Consider the following 15,369-nt stretch of genomic DNA (forward strand, 5'->3'; position numbering starts at 1 on the left):
TTTGACTTGAAATGGTGTTAGTTAGTGTCTATGGCTCGTGTATAACATGAATATATGTTTTGTTTGTTCGATTTGTTGTTTTGAGTAACTAGTTTGAACACTTGAAAATGGGTTTGCTTAATCTTTGATTTTGGAAGATTAAATGTTGTTAAATTGTTAAAGTTCATGTTTTAATTGTGTTACTAGTATCACTAGCTTCATTTTGATGTGTAGGTTGATTTGTAAAACTTCAAAAACATGATTAATGATTTTGTGATTCTTGATTAGGGTTTGATCGTTCTTGAGATGAACTTTTTTGATGCTTGAATACCATGAAATGTTAATTGTTAGTATTTAGTTGTAATGCATGTTTCATTACCTTCAAAACGGCATATCATATGTGTGAATTGGATTCCCGAAACTTAAAATGCATTTTGTGAACTTGAAACTTTGAAAATGGACTTTTAAATGATCACTTGACGAGAAATCGGTTATGGAAAATGTTGTTTTTGTTTGATGAAACATGTTTAGTTGTGTTCCTTGTCAAAAGAGCTTTCCAACGGTATAAGATACGCTTTCTAATTGTTTACGGTTTGAGTTTTGCGTTTGTTTGAAATTTTACCAAGCCTTGAACAAGTGAAACAGGCCTGGGACCAGGCCACGGCCATTGTCGCGGCGCGACAGGCCTGGCCGCGGCGCGACATAAGCCGCGTCCAGATTCTGTTTCCCTTGACCTTTTTACTAAAAATGTTTGACATGTTCTAGACCTCCAATCTACATGCAACTTGTTTTAACATGCTTATATATGAATAACTAGCATAGAAAAATAGTTCGGGACCCGACCCGAACGTGTTGACTTTTTCGTTGACTTTGACCAAGTTTGACTTTTAGTCAAACTTAACCAAACTTTTATACAATCGTTCTAACATGCTTTTATACTTGATTCTTGCATGAAACTTGACAACGTGATTCACATGCTATACTTAATCGAGTCGTAACGAGCCATAGGACTAATTGAACACATTTCACCCGACCTTGTGTCGTAACCGGTTAATTGATATAACTTACTTGTTTAGGTCAAGGCTAAGCAACTTTCATGCACACGTTTACTTGTTGAAGTACTTTTATACTCGTGCACTCGAGGTGAGATCATAGTCCCACCTTTTCAACAACTTTTTATACTTTTAAATTGTGGGCTGAGAAACATATACTTTGTTACATTTTGTACTACTTGCTTTTATACTATGAACACAAGTACAAGGAAAACAAACATTCCACAGCGAGTTAGAACAAAAATCCTCAATTCGATTATCATTAGTTACACTTGCAGGGTGTAAGCGAGAACTTATATTGTGTGGCCATACGGGTTTGACAAACCCTCATTTCGGACGGTTCGCTACCGTCTACAGATGAAATATATTTTCGAGAATCAGTATTTGTTCTAGCACTAAGTGATGGGGTATACAATGGAAGGAAACGTTAAGTCTTGATAATTGGGTGCTCGCGAACTAACTTTTGGAATGCAACTTTTGGATGATCAATTTATGGAAATACTAAATCTTGTGGTTCAAAATATAACATTTACTAATACACCTATGATTTCACCAACGTTTTTCGTTGACAGTTTTCTATATGTTTCTCAGGTTCATACATGGCTATTTGATACATGCTTCCGCGTACATTCATACTTGCTTGGGGTCAAGCATACATGCATACACTCTGATTTCTTGCTTGGAGTCAAGCATACATACATGCATACGCTAGTGATAGCATCTTTGGGTTCAAACATATTGTTTACATACTTACGCTATTTATAGCAACTGTGATTTTAAACTAATTATGTCGCAAGATATTTCATTTGTACTTTACTACTTTTGTAAACTTAAACTTGTTGTCGATCCGTTTGGTGAACTAAACTTTGCAAGTCATGCACGTTTCAAATGAATGCGACATAATTTTGGTCAAACGCGTCTCATATAGAGACTATGACCACGCAACGGGACCTAAGTAGCGGCGCCGTCAATGACGATTTGGTCGGGTCGTTACAGATGGTATCAGAGCGTTGGTTGTAGGGAACTAGGACGTGCATTAGTGTGTCTAACAGAGTCGTTAGGACGCATTAGTGAGTCTAGACTACAACCGGATAGTTAGCATTTGCATTCTGACATACATTTTCTATAGATAGCACTTACGTGACTACTTGTGCATTATAGTTGAATCATTCTTAGGCAAACTTTTTAATGGTACCCAACCTTCACCATACGAACTCGTATTCCGCCAATTTTTGGTAAAACACGTGAATTCAAGATTCATACGCGTACGGATGACCGCGACTTCGTTAGCCACTCTAGCTCGGGAACTCTAATTCTTTGGTTGTTATCCACCCCGTCTTAGCTTACTATCCATGAGTATTGTAAAGTCACCGTCACTACTCTAGATGAGTATCGTCATCACTATTTATCGCTACGGTTGCGTACTACTTGTTATCATGACTCGTTACTCTTTTCATACCTAAATACATTATTGTTTGAATCGAACCGATTTGACGTTAACAATCGTTTATACACTTCCCGCGGGGAGACGCTTCTTTAGAGTTGTAGAAACTATTTCGATTTAATACGAGTCACGTTTGAGACGTTGTTACATTTTGTTCATTTTAGATTTTCGCGATGACACGAACTTGAATCTATAGAGTGATGTGGGAATGGAGGTATGAGTTAGCGTAATATAACGACACTCGATCAACGTGGTTATATTACGGTAAGACATACCAAAGTTCTAGTGACGCGTGATGGTGGTTAGACTCGATCAACCTAAACACCACCATGTGCCATGTACATGACTTCATCCGTTCAGGTTTGGACATCCGAAAACTCCGAGAATATTTATAACAACCATACCGGGGACACACCTTCAATTATTGTCAAATTATATTTATGCTTCCGAATGAATTACCGATTCCATTCGACTTCAACCGTATGTCACACGGGTATACTAGCTCGTCCTCGCACAGTCTTATTGACTAACTACAACTTACTCGTTATGCTCACATCGGGGCGGAAACTTCTTTTGCATCACCCTCGTACTTCCGGTTCAGGAGGTCCTTATTCTAAATTCCCAATGGAGAGAGACTCTCCACGTTATACTAGTATTCACCTCGAGGGTGAATAGTTCCGACGAACGTTTTTCTTTCAGAAACCGAGGAGAACTTGCCCCGACGAACGTTTTTGGAAACCGATAAATCTTCCGCGACGCGAATTTTCTTGAGAAACTTGTCCTAGCTAACGATTTCAATTCCTAGCAAACTTGTTCAATATGCCTTAGGGAAATATACCCCGTTTCGGATCGAGATCCTCGTTTCACTTCTAGATTTTGGAGTGCCTTACAAAAAGCCTCAGGACCGCGTTTAGACATGAGTACCGCGTACCATCCACAACCCGACGGACCGAACAAACATACGATTTAAGTCTTGAAAACCATAATACGAATTTGTATTACCAACTTCAAATTTACTTGAGAAAAGTATTTTCCTTAACCGAATCCTCATACTACAATGATTTTCATTCGATTCTTAACGTCACACCTTTTGAAACCACATATGACTGGAAACGTCATTCTCTTTTGTCGAACAAAGTAAACGATGATCAATTCACCGGGGCCGAGGTTATTCATGAGCGACCGAGAAAACTTATCCATATCCAAGGAAGACCCAACACGACTCGTTGTCGCCAAATGAGCTACGCCGATTTAGACGTAAACATTTCAAATTCCACGTGGGAAACCGCATCACGTTAAGAGTCGCACCTTGGAAAGGTGCAATCCGTTTCGGGAAAACGTAGGAAGCTAAATCCGCGATATTTTGACCCTTTAAATTCTTGGGGTGTTTTGGACCCGTCGCTAGCCGTTTAGACTTTTCCGACTCATTTTGGGGTCTCCGTTATCCTACATTCGATGTATCAACTCAAAGACGTGTTTTGCGAAACGAGAACTTGTTATCTTCTTTGATGAACTCACTATCGACGATAAACCTCACTTCCTAGGAGGACCGGAAACCATAAAATCATGGAACCAAACCTTAAAACGACATACGACCCCGACCTTCAGGTTCGTTGAAATACCCTAGAACGTACTTCTCCTTCATTCGTAGAATTGGCAACACAAAATCTCGAGGAAGATTCAACAACTACTACTTCCAACTAAATTTCGGGACGAAATTTCTTTTGAGACGTGGATAATGTAACATCCCACGTTTTTCCATTAAATTTAATTTTAACACCGTCTTTTTTTTTAAAACATAATCTTTCGTATTTAAATTAATAGTTTCCGTGAGTAACGTTCATTATATTCCCGCTATTTAATTTTGACATCACCCGTTTACTCGAGCGTTTTAAAAATATTCGTTTGGTTAATTACCGCACCCGCTTTGAAACTTGAGGGACCAATCTCGTCACTTGGCCAAATTGGGGCAACTAGTCACCACCTCCCCACCTTCCTCACCATTCAATCACCTCCATCTCTCTCTCTTTCTCTCTAGCAAGAACACACACAAACACCCAATTCAAACATTCATCATCTAAATTCGGATCGGGAAGCAAACTTCAAAACAAATTACATATTCGTGATCCTCTCTTCATCCTCTACAATTTGATACCAACTTCATCTCGTTTGGGTAACATTTCTAAAACTCTAGATTTCTCTAAATTCGTGTTTTTGACTTGAAATGGTGTTAGTTAGTGTCTATGGCTCGTGTATAACATGAATATATGTTTTGTTTGTTCGATTTGTTGTTTTGAGTAACTAGTTTGAACACTTGAAAATGGGTTTGCTTAATCTTTGATTTTGGAAGATTAAATGTTGTTAAATTGTTAAAGTTCATGTTTTAATTGTGTTACTAGTATCACTAGCTTCATTTTGATGTGTAGGTTGATTTGTAAAACTTCAAAAACATGATTAATGATTTTGTGATTCTTGATTAGGGTTTGATCGTTCTTGAGATGAACTTTTTTGATGCTTGAATACCATGAAATGTTAATTGTTAGTATTTAGTTGTAATGCATGTTTCATTACCTTCAAAACGGCATATCATATGTGTGAATTGGATTCCCGAAACTTAAAATGCATTTTGTGAACTTGAAACTTTGAAAATGGACTTTTAAATGATCACTTGACGAGAAATCGGTTATGGAAAATGTTGTTTTTGTTTGATGAAACATGTTTAGTTGTGTTCCTTGTCAAAAGAGCTTTCCAACGGTATAAGATACGCTTTCTAATTGTTTACGGTTTGAGTTTTGCGTTTGTTTGAAATTTTACCAAGCCTTGAACAAGTGAAACAGGCCTGGGACCAGGCCACGGCCATTGTCGCGGCGCGACAGGCCTGGCCGCGGCGCGACATAAGCCGCGTCCAGATTCTGTTTCCCTTGACCTTTTTACTAAAAATGTTTGACATGTTCTAGACCTCCAATCTACATGCAACTTGTTTTAACATGCTTATATATGAATAACTAGCATAGAAAAATAGTTCGGGACCCGACCCGAACGTGTTGACTTTTTCGTTGACTTTGACCAAGTTTGACTTTTAGTCAAACTTAACCAAACTTTTATACAATCGTTCTAACATGCTTTTATACTTGATTCTTGCATGAAACTTGACAACGTGATTCACATGCTATACTTAATCGAGTCGTAACGAGCCATAGGACTAATTGAACACATTTCACCCGACCTTGTGTCGTAACCGGTTAATTGATATAACTTACTTGTTTAGGTCAAGGCTAAGCAACTTTCATGCACACGTTTACTTGTTGAAGTACTTTTATACTCGTGCACTCGAGGTGAGATCATAGTCCCACCTTTTCAACAACTTTTTATACTTTTAAATTGTGGGCTGAGAAACATATACTTTGTTACATTTTGTACTACTTGCTTTTATACTTTGAACACAAGTACAAGGAAAACAAACATTCCACAGCGAGTTAGAACAAAAATCCTCAATTCGATTATCATTAGTTACACTTGCAGGGTGTAAGCGAGAACTTATATTGTGTGGCCATACGGGTTTGACAAACCCTCATTTCGGACGGTTCGCTACCGTCTACAGATGAAATATATTTTCGAGAATCAGTGTTTGTTCTAGCACTAAGTGATGGGGTATACAATGGAAGGAAACGTTAAGTCTTGATAATTGGGTGCTCGCGAACTAACTTTTGGAATGCAACTTTTGGATGATCAATTTATGGAAATACTAAATCTTGTGGTTCAAAATATAACATTTACTAATACACCTATGATTTCACCAACGTTTTTCGTTGACAGTTTTCTATATGTTTCTCAGGTTCATACATGGCTATTTGATACATGCTTCCGCGTACATTCATACTTGCTTGGGGTCAAGCATACATGCATACACTCTGATTTCTTGCTTGGAGTCAAGCATACATACATGCATACGCTAGTGATAGCATCTTTGGGTTCAAACATATTGTTTACATACTTACGCTATTTATAGCAACTGTGATTTTAAACTAATTATGTCGCAAGATATTTCATTTGTACTTTACTACTTTTGTAAACTTAAACTTGTTGTCGATCCGTTTGGTGAACTAAACTTTGCAAGTCATGCACGTTTCAAATGAATGCGACATAATTTTGGTCAAACGCGTCTCATATAGAGACTATGACCACGCAACGGGACCTAAGTAGCGGCGCCGTCAATGACGATTTGGTCGGGTCGTTACAGGCTCGGGGTTTTGAGCCGGAGGTTCCAAGGAAGAGTGATTTCACTTTTTTCAAAGAGAAAGTTTGAAGGTTCGAGTCATTCGAATTTTTCAAATAAAAAGAACAAGAAAGGCTCCGAGAGCATTAATAGTGTGAAGAAGGGTACTTCTGGGGGTTTCGAGCCCACATGTTATAATTGTAACCAAAGAGGGCACATGGCCCGTGATTGCACCAAGGCGTCGACCAAAATCACTTGCTTTAATTGTGGTAAAGAGGGACACAAGAGGCCGGAATGCCCCGATTTGAATAATGATCATGCTAAGAAGTTAGAGAAGGCGGCGGGCACGGATAGGGGTCGCAACTACTTGATGACCAATGACGAAGCCAAACAATCCAACGAAGTTGTCTCAGGTACTTTTATGGTTAACTCTAATCCGACAAGGATTTTATTTGATAACGGTGCAAATTTTTCGTTCGTGTCTCCAAAATTTGTGCCTAAACTTGATAGACCGTTAGCTAAGTTAAGTTTTCCGGTAGAAGTCGAAATAGCGGACGGCAAGATGGTGCTAGTGGTTGATGTGTGTAAAAATTGTGATGTTGTTTTTGGTGCCGAAGACTTTAAAATTGATCTTATCCCTATGACCTTGGGCGACTTTGATATTGTTGTGGGCATGGATTGGCTCGATTACAATAGAGCCGATATTGCATGCCATGAGAAATTTATTCGTGTGAAGACCCCAAGTGGGGGAGAGTTAATTATTCACGGCGATAAACGAAGAAGACTTGTGCCGATATGTTCTTTTGCACGGGCACGTCGTTTTCTTGTTAGTGGTGGCATGGCTTTTCTTTCCCATGTTGTTGATACTCGTGATGAGCCACCACCCATTCGTGAAATTTCGGTGGTTAGTGAATTCGAAGACATTTTTCCGGACGAGTTACCGGGTATTCCAGCGGAAAGACAAGTTGAATTTCGCATTGAGTTGGTTCCGGGAGCTACTCCCATTGCTAAAACTCCTTATCGTTTAGCACCAACGGAAATGCAAGAGTTGTTAAATCAAACCCAAGAGCTACTTGAAAAGGGTTTTATCCGACCGAGTGCTTCGCCATGGGGCGCTCCGGTTTTATTCGTGAAAAAGAAGGATGGTAGTATGCGGATGTGCATCGATTATCGGGAGTTGAATAAGGTGACGATCAAGAATCGTTATCCATTGACTTGGATTGATGATTTGTTTGATCAACTCAAAGGTGCGACGTATTTCTTAAAGATTGACTTACGGTCCGGCTATCACCAAATGCGGGTCCGTGTGGAAGATATTGAGAAAACGGCTTTTCGAACGTGTTATGGGCATTTTGAGTTTGTAGTTATGCCTTTTGGTCTTACGAATGCACCGGCAGCATTCATGGATCTTATGAACCGAGTGTGCCAACCTATGTTGGACAAGTCGGTAATTGTGTTCATTGACGACATACTAGTCTACTTGAAAAGTATGAACGAGCATGAACGTCATTTACGTGAAGTATTGAAGACGTTACGAAGGGAGAAGTTGTATGCTAAGTTCTCCAAATGTGAATTTTGGCTAAGGGAGGTTCAATTCCTTGGTCACATTGTGAACAAAGATGACATTCAAGTAGATCCGGGAAAGATAGAGACGGTGAAGAGTTGGAGACAACCGACTACGCCTACGGAAATCCGAAGTTTTCTCGAATTGGCCGGTTATTATCATCGGTTTATCCAAGACTTTTCTAAAATCGCTTCTTCATTGACGAAGTTGACAAGGAAGAACGCGAGATTTAATTGGGAGGACGAGCAAGAAATTGCTTTTCAATTGCTAAAAGAGAAGTTGTGTCAAGCTCCGGTGTTAGTGTTGCCGGAAGGAGTGGAAGGCATGACGGTTTATTGTGATGCTTCGTTAAATGGACTCGGGTGTGTTCAAATGCAAAGAGGTAAAGTCATCACTTTTGCCTCTCGACAATTAAAGGAACACGAGACAAGATATCCGACTCATGATCTTGAGTTGGCGGCGGTTGTGCCTGCGTTGAAAATTTGGCGCCATTACTTGTATGGTGTCAAGTGTACGATTTATTCGGATCATAAGAGTTTGAAACATCTCTTTAATCAACGAGATTTGAATTATCGTCAACGTAGGTGGATGGATGTGGTAAAAGACTATGATTGTGAGAGAATTTATCATCCGGGCAAGGCGAATGTGGTCGCGGATGCGTTAAGTCGAAAGAGTCATCACCCGACGTTACGATTGGGATTGTTACGTATGATTATTACTAACGATTTTCTTGAAAAACTCGGTGTGATTCAAATAGAGGCTTACGTTCACAACAAGCATGCGGAGCAAATTGTGGGACAATCGGAGTTCATTACTATGGGCTCGCGTGGTTTGTTGTCTTTTCAAGGAAGAGTGTGGGTGCCTAAGATGGGTGATTACCGACAAGTGCTACTCGATGAAGCACATAAGTCAAAGTATTCCATTCATCCGGGCGCGACGAAAATGTATCTTGATTTAAGGAAAGATTATTGGTGGCCGGGCATGAAACATGATGTTGTGAAGTATGTTGAGCAATGCGTCACGTGTTTGCAAGTTAAGGCCGAGCACCAAAAGCCGTATGGTAAGTTACAACCGTTGGAAATCCCGAAATGGAAATGGGAGCACATTACCATGGATTTCATCACGAAGTTACCTAAAACGGCGAGAACCCAATTTGATTCGATTTGGGTTATAGTTGATCGATTGACGAAGAGTGCTTTGTTTCTTCCTATTAAGGAAGCGATATCGTCGGAGACTTTGGCTAAGTTGTTTATCAAGGAAGTCATCTCTCGACACGGTGTTCCTATATCTATTATTTCGGATCGAGATACTCGCTTTACATCTCGGTTTTGGAAAAAGTTTCATGAAGATATGGGTACGCAATTGAAGTTGAGCACGGCGTATCATCCTCAAACGGACGGTCAAACCGAACGTACGAATCAAACATTGGAGGATATGTTACGGGCATGTATTATCGATTTCGGTGGTAGTTGGGACGAGCACTTACCTTTGGTGGAATTCTCGTACAATAATAGTTATCATACTAGTATTGGGATGCCACCTTATGAGATGCTTTATGGGCGTAGGTGTCGAATCCCGATTTGTTGGGGGTGAAGTAGGACAAAAGGAAATCGGGAGTACCGATTTGGTCTTAGAGACGAATAGCAAAATTGATATGATTCGAGAGCATTTGAAGAAGGATCAAGATAGGCAAAAGTCGTATGCCGACAAACGTAAACGAACGATCGAATTTCAAGAAGGTGACATGGTGATGCTTAAGGTTTCGCCATGGAAAGGTATTATTTGATTCCGAAAACGAGGAAAGTTAGCTCCTCGGTTTATTGAACCATTTAAGGTTTTAGCTCGTGTTGGTGAAGTCGCGTATCGTTTGGAATTACCTGAAGAGCTTGCGGGGATCCATAATACATTTCATGTTTCTCATCTCCGTAAGTGTCTTGTGGATGATTCATCTTGGGTGCCATTAGACGAGATTGAGCTAAATAATAAGTTAGAGTATATCGAGGAACCGATTGCCATACTTGATGAGAAGGTCAAAAGGTTGAGACATAAAGAGGTTAGGACTTTTAAAGTTCAATGGCGTCGTAGTAAGGGTTCCGAGTTTACTTGGGAGCCCGAAGAGTTTGTGTTGGTTTATCTTCCCTCTTGTCATGCGGCTTGGATACGCGCTCCGATCCAAGTGGGGGAGAGTTGTAACACCCCGTTTTCCCGTGCGAGTTTAAAGGTACAAACTTAATTATTAGCACGATTATAACTTGTTCGTTTATGTGATTAAATGCGCCAAAGTGTTAGTTTATGAGTTAGTGCATATATGTATGTGTGTGTATATATATATATATATATATATATATATATATATATATATATATATATATATATATATATATATATATATATATATATATATATATATATATATATATATTTGAGAATGCGTGCGTGAGCGTGTATATGTATGTGTCGCGATGGAATTGAGTCGTGTGAGACTTAAGGTTGAAGCTTAGTCGTGAATAGGAAGAGTGAATAAGGTGTGCTAGTTGTTTGAACCATCGATTTGTGTTAATTTGTCCAAGTGACCAGGCCTAGGCAAACGCCGCGCCACGACGGGCGGGACCGCACCGCGACACATAAAGCAATTCCAGATCAGAAAGCATGTTGACAGGGGTCGTTTTTCCTTCGATACGTCGCGCAGCGACAAACGAGCCGCGCCGCGACAAACGAGCCGCGCCGCGGCAGATCTGCTGTCCAGACTCCTTTTTCTGCTCGATTTAAAAAGGGTTTTAGGGGTAGTTTGGTCATTTTGCGTGTAGATCTGATGGGAGCCTTTAATACCAACCACTTATCCTCTATTACTCATTTCTTTTCCTTTTTCTTTCACAATTTCCTCCCAAAACACAAAACCCACTTAGATTAAACTTAAGATTTGGAGGTGAAGATTTGTGAATCAATCCTAGGAGCAAGAATTAAAGTTGTTCTCCTTGTTATTAGCTACAAGTGGATAATTTTGGTAAGTCTCAACTCTATGTTTTGAATTTTAATTGGTATATGCTAGGGTTTGTTCATTTGGAACTTGTATGACCCATTTGAGGGTTAAATGGGTGGATTTTGGGTTAGATTGTTGAAAGAAAACCCTAACAACCATAATCTAGGGTTTGGTCTAATGAAATGGGGTTTGTAAGTGTTAATGGTGTTGTAAGCATTAAAACACTTGTTAAAATGTGGATGAAATTGTAATTAGATCATGTTTGACAAAGTTGGAAGTGTAAGTGTTAAAATGGGTCAAAAGGGGTGATGTTGACTAGTTTAGAGGAAATGGGTATGAATTACCCTAGGTTGTGCTAGTTAATGTTAGTAGACTTTAATTCACTAGCCTTAGTGATTAAACTCGAGTCTTGGCCATTTATGGGCGGTTGTGTGTAGTTGAGTCATTTAATGCAAAATGGGTCATTAAATGCTCAAGTGGAAGTATCATGGTTAATCCCACTAGTTGTGAAATTGAATGTGCACTTAATGATTTAGGTACATTGCGTTGAAGCTCGGAAGTGCTAAATCATCATCCTTGTGACAAGGTGAGTGGAGTAATTATACGTATGTTGTATATAGCGTATTTATTTGTGAATGTTATGGTATGAACCACCGAGCCGGTAGTGCCATAACATGTGTGGGTTAGGATGTGAACCACGAGCCGGTAGCATCGAGTGTGAACCACGAGCCGGTAGCACTATAAACTAAGATGTGAACCACGAGCCGGTAGCATCGAGTGTGAACCACGAACCGATAGCACTATAAACGAGTATGACTCAAAAGCGTATGGTGTGAACCACGAGCCGGTAGCACCATAGCGATATTGGTTAACCATATTGAGATTGTTGTTTTGTTTAGCATATTATATATATATATATATATATATATATATATATATATATATATATATATATATATATATATATATATATATATATATATATTGAGTTGAGTATATGCTAATGAAGTGGTGTGATGATGTACGACTTGTTAGTGTTACGGGTATGTTGACATGCTATTCGAGTTACAAGTTCGTATGAGGTATTTGGTATTGTGATTGCAAATGGATAGGTTATATATATGTATGTATAATTGTTGCACTCACTAAGCATTGCTTACCCTCTCGTTGTTTATCATTTTATAGGTTCCGGTTTGGACAAGGGTAAGGGCATACGGTTGGATTAGTTGTCTCCCGTTTGTGTTGACAGGGGGTGCTTTTGGTGTTAGCTTTTTGAAGTTGGCCTAACGTTTTGGGTAGTTTAGCCCCAAACCGTGCTCGAGTGTCGTTTGGATTATAAACTATCATTGTAGTGGGTCAAACTTGTATAAAACTTAATTAATGGCCTTCGTGCCTTTTGTAAACATTTAAATTGATGTAAGTTTAAATGAAACTTGTGGAATGGTTTACATATTTAATTGGCGCGTAAATGTGTATTATAAAAAAAAAAAATTTATCGTATGGAATACGGGTTGGGTTGTTTCATTATAGAATACACTACTATTAAAAAGTTATTATCATAGATATCAAATCATCATTTAAAATAAGCTACAATGTTAATTTGATTACCTTATTAAACATGCCGCAACATTACACATTGGGTATACTTCTCGCATCGACGTAGGGGTCCAATTCAACTCCTTCAGGAAGGAATTGAGAAATTTAATTTTATTACTTTAGTTGGTAATTTAGTGTTTTCATATACTGTATTCATAAATATATAATAGATAATCATTAAATTTTGATGATGAGATCAATTGTTCATTGTGATTATTCAATTTGTTTAAATATCGAAGTGTGAGATTTAAGAGTAACGATCATTGGTTAGCTGCACGATGCTGCAGATGTATTACTCACTGTTATTCAACACCATATGTTTCTCCATAATAAATAAAACCCCTAGTGAGCTTAGAAAAAAAAAACATGTTGCTATTTTGATCTTCAGAATCAAACGGAATCACAATTTAACTATTAGAATTAGTTGATTAAGATTTATAGTAACGTCCAACCAAATCAATGAATGATGTGATTAGAACGTCTTGAGTTGTTTATTCAAGTTAAAAAATGAGTAAACGTTCAGATCTAGAGAGCAAAACGACTAGAGTATAGTAAGTGTGTGTAAACTGTTAGGTTACAAATGAGGCACAAAGTACTCTATTTATACTACCGATATAATCACACGCGCATGAGTCTGTCATGTGTATGACATACTAACGTGTGTGTGAGTCTTAGTGTGTCAATGAGACACACATACGTGTGTGGAAAGTCATGCGTGCGCATGACTTACTCATGCGCGTGTGTGATTCTTAATTACTTAGAGGCTCACACCCAACTCACTGTGAATGTATGAGACATGTGCACGTATGACAAAGTCTTGGGCTAGTAATTTGATATTCTTTAATTAAAAACGTTCAATACATTCTAAATATAAATAGATTAATCAATATATTAAAATGTAAATATTAAATATTCATTAAAATGTCTTAAACCCAATGACTTAAAATTAACATTACAGACTCAATAAGAACTATGGACTTACAATATGCTTCAACAATTTTCTTGTTCAACCTATCAAACACAGATAATTTAAATATATATAAATAAACCAATCAAAGCCACTGAAATAGAAAATTTTTCTTTATTATTAAGGAGTAGTAAAATAAAGGAAAAGAATAAAAAAAAGGTTTTAAAAAAGGAAAAAAATATTGTATGAAAAAAAAAGTTGTAAAGAATATAATCATTTTTCTATCGATTACCCTATGAGCTATCATAAAAGTGTTTAAAATATTTGTACAAAAGAATAACCGTCAAACAAAGGTCAATAGTACTCGTTATGTACTACTTATTAATGTTTGTTAACGACACCTTCGAGGTTATCGTTACAAAAAAAATCTTAAATACTTACAAAAACTAGAAATTATAAATTACATGTCATATAATTCTTTTATAAAATAAAAAACAAAAAAATTACATCAACATCAACATATATAACAAAAAGAAAGACAATGAGCTTGAATGCACGTTTCAAAATAATCTCTTTGAATTAGCGTCAAATCAATTTTTATACCTTTTTTAATAAAAGAAGCGCTGCAAATACACATTCCAAACCAATCTTGAATTAAACTTTGGAATAACCTTTTTAAAACAAAAATTACAAATTTATGGCTACAGTAGAAAACGGTGATGAGAATATTCATTTTACATACAAAACGACTTATACTTCTTTTGGGTAGTTGTATATAGAGAAATAGATATAAAAATCACTTTTATATATATATATATATATATATATATATATATATATATATATATATATATATATATATATATATATATATATATATATATATATATATATAAGAGATTTTGTTTAGCTTACATGTCATTAGCTCCTTAAATATTGCATATTAAGCCAAGTGTAATTTTCACATGTCACAATTTTTCATATATACCCTTATTAACCCTTAAAATCACATATTTACTCAAGTAAATAACATAATATCATATATACCCAATTTAAATACTAAAACTATCATATGTACCATTTAATTTAAAAAATTCACTAAACCCAATTTTACACAATTTAATTCCTATTTCATCCATACTCCTATATACTACTACGATAATCTGAAAACCTACATACATTTGTTCATACACACATGTCCTAAGAAAAATCATAAGAAAAACTACCAAACAATTTTTAATACTAATTTTGAGAGAATAGTAACGTATTACTCCTATTAGTAAAATTATGTCATTACATAATTAGATTAAACCGATTTCTTAAATCTGATAGAACTCGAGCAATTTTTTGTTGTTGCAACTACACGCAATATGAAACACATATGTATTTTATAGTCCCGTTTTGCCAACGAAACATACTAGAAATGCGTCATTTTTTAACAACTATGACTTATTGAAAATAGAGTACGGGCTCTAATTAACCACACTTAAGCTATTGAGTCGACATGTCCCCCTTAAACACAACCACAAATTGCTTGAAAACGTAGATCAAACGTCATAAAATTAAAATGAGTGACTTATTTAAAGCGGATTTTGAGTAGTCGTGCAACGCACGGGCTCAAAACCTAGTAT

Source organism: Rutidosis leptorrhynchoides, chromosome 3 (genome assembly GCF_046630445.1).
Source record: "Rutidosis leptorrhynchoides isolate AG116_Rl617_1_P2 chromosome 3, CSIRO_AGI_Rlap_v1, whole genome shotgun sequence".
Taxonomy (NCBI): Eukaryota; Viridiplantae; Streptophyta; class Magnoliopsida; order Asterales; family Asteraceae; genus Rutidosis; species Rutidosis leptorrhynchoides.